General features: G+C 33.5%; 1 non-coding gene across 1 annotated transcript; it reads right to left on the minus strand.

Annotated features, from left to right (window-relative positions):
* Positions 1 to 238: 238 nt before the first annotated feature.
* Positions 239 to 312, minus strand: TRNAT-AGU. The gene has a single exon. It is a non-coding gene; the product is annotated as a tRNA-Thr (tRNA).
* Between the last annotated feature and the right edge of the window lie 2,594 nt (positions 313 to 2,906).

Here is a 2,906-nt window from a genome sequence, read left to right on the forward strand (position 1 = left end):
AGCTGTTTTGCACGGTTTTATAAACGCAAGTTCGTTTTCCTTTGATACAAATTTGTAGTTATTATTAAGCTTAGCAAATTTAGCACATTCATTCATGGGACTAGACCAACGTTTTGGTTAACTTTCGACGAATTCTGAGAACGTTCGAAATTTAGATGTTTTGCACCGTTTTAATAGAGCAAGTTTATTTTCCTTTTATACAAACCTGTAGTTATTATTGAGCTTAGCAAATTTAAATTGCTTTCATTGAAAGTTGAACTCAAGACCTCCCGCTTACTAAACGAATGCTCTAACCAACTGAGCTATGAAAGCTCATAAGCTTAGCAAATTTACAAATAAATTCTTGGGTCTAGACCAACGTTTGGGTCAAGTTTCGTCGAATTCTGAAAACGTTCAAAATTTAGCTGTTTCGTCGAATTCTGAAAACGTTCAAAATTTAGCTATTTTGCACGGTTTTATTAAAATAATTTTGTTTACATTTTACACAAATTTGTAGTTATTATTAAGCTTAAAAAATATACCGCAAAAATTATTGGGTGTAAACCAACGTTTGAGTCAAGTTTCGTCGAATTCTAATAACGTTCCACATTTAGCTGTTTTACACAATTTTATTAAAGTACGCTCGTTTCCTTTTTATACAAACTTGTAGTTATTATTACGTTTAGCAAATTTACCACACAAATTCTTGGGTCTAGACCAACGTTTGGGTCAAGTTTCGTCGAATTCTGAAAACGTTCAAAATTTAGCTATTTTGCACGGTTTATTAAAATAATTTTGTTTACCTTTTACACAAATTTGTAGTTATTATTAAGTTTAACAAATATACCGCACAAATTCTTGGGTGTAAACCAACGTTTGAGTCAAGTTTCGTCGAATTCTAATAACGTTCCACATTTAGCTGTTTTGAACAATTTTATTAAAGTACGCTCGTTTCCTTTTTGTATAAACTTGTAGTTATTATAACGCTTAGCAAATTTACCACAGAAATTTTTGGGTCTAGACCAACGTTTGGGTCAAGTTTCCTCGTATTCCAAGAACGTTGAAAATTTAGCTGTTCTGCACGATTTTATTAAAAGAAGTTTGTTTCCCTTTTATACAAACTTGTAGTTATTATTACGTTTAGCAAATTTACCACACAAATTCTTGGGTCTAGACCAACGTTTGGGTCAAGTTTCGTCGAATTCTGAAAACGTTCAAAATTTAGCTATTTTGCACGGTTTATTAAAATAATTTTGTTTACCTTTTACACAAATTTGTAGTTATTATTAAGTTTAACAAATATACCGCACAAATTCTTGGGTGTAAACCAACGTTTGAGTCAAGTTTCGTCGAATTCTAATAACGTTCCACATTTAGCTGTTTTGAACAATTTTATTAAAGTACGCTCGTTTCCTTTTTGTATAAACTTGTAGTTATTATAACGCTTAGCAAATTTACCACAGAAATTTTTGGGTCTAGACCAACGTTTGGGTCAAGTTTCCTCGTATTCCAAGAACGTTGAAAATTTAGCTGTTCTGCACGATTTTATTAAAAGAAGTTTGTTTCCCTTTTATACAAACTTGTAGTTATTATTAAGCTTAGAAAATTTACCAACTTAATTCTTGGGTCTAGACCAACGTTTTGGGTCAAGTATCGTCGAATTCTGAGAACGTTCAAAATTTAGCTATTTTGCACTGTTTTATTAGAATAATTTTGTTTCCCTTTTACACTAACTTGTAGTTAGTATTACGCTTAGCAAATTTACCACACAAATTTTTGGGTCTAGACCAACGTTTGGGTCAACTTTCCTCGTATTCTAAGAACGTTCAAAATTTAGCTGCTCTGCACGGTTTAATTAAAGGAAGTTTGTTTCCCTTTTATATAAACTTTTAGTTATTATTAAGCTTAGAAAATTTACCAACTTAATTCTTGGGTCTAGACCAACGTTTTGTTCAAGTTTCGTCGAATTCTGAGAATGTTCAAAATTTAGCTGTTTAGCGCGGTTTTATTAGAGCAATTTTGTTTCCCTTCTATAAAAACTTGTAGTTATTATTAGGCTTATCAAATTTACCAGACAAATTCTTGGGTCTAGACCAACGTTTGGGTCAAGTTTCGTCGAATTCTGAGAACGTTCAAAATTTAGGTGTTTTGTGCGGTTTTATTAGAGCATGTTTGTTTCCCTTTTATACAAACTTGTAGTTATTATTACGTTTAGCAAATTTACCACACAAATTCTTGGGTCTTGAACACCGTTTGGGTCAAGTTTCGTCGAATTCTGAGAGCGTTTAAAATTTAGCTATTTTGCACTGTTTTATTAGAACAATTTTGTTTCCCTTTTATACAAACTTGTAGTTATTATTAAGCTTAGCAAATATACCACACAAATTTTTTTTTTGGTAAAAGTAAGTTTCATTGAGTAAAAATGTTACAGTACAACAATATGGTCCCAAAATGGTTTATCCCTTGACAGGCCAAGGGATTCGCCATAATCGAAATAAAGCATGTGTACTGACTGATCTAGAGAGTGAGATGCTATGGATTCGCTGTCGAATGTCCTCAATGATCAGTAATGCTATGGTAGTAGGCGTCCTCTCGGTGTTATCGAATCGTCTCAGGTTTCTTTCCTTCCAAATGTGGTATACACATGCTGCAAGTAGTGCTCTATAAGACATGTTGATTATGTGTTTACCCCTCCATCTCTGTGAAGCCCATGTAATGTCATCTTTCCACTCTCTATTGGGCCATAAGAATCGTACCGTTCTTCGAATTTCCGTGAGACATCTTCGACTAAATCTGCATTGGAAGAATAAATGTGCATGTGTCTCTGTCAGTCCTTCATTACATAGGACACATGGGCCAAGGTGAGCAAGCCATGGTTTGTCTGTCGTAGCCAACTTGTCTTGGATGGCAAGCCAAAGAATAAATAT

The sequence above is a fragment of the Sesamum indicum genome, unplaced genomic scaffold (assembly GCF_000512975.1).
Source record: "Sesamum indicum cultivar Zhongzhi No. 13 unplaced genomic scaffold, S_indicum_v1.0 scaffold00421, whole genome shotgun sequence".
Classification (NCBI taxonomy): Eukaryota; Viridiplantae; Streptophyta; class Magnoliopsida; order Lamiales; family Pedaliaceae; genus Sesamum; species Sesamum indicum.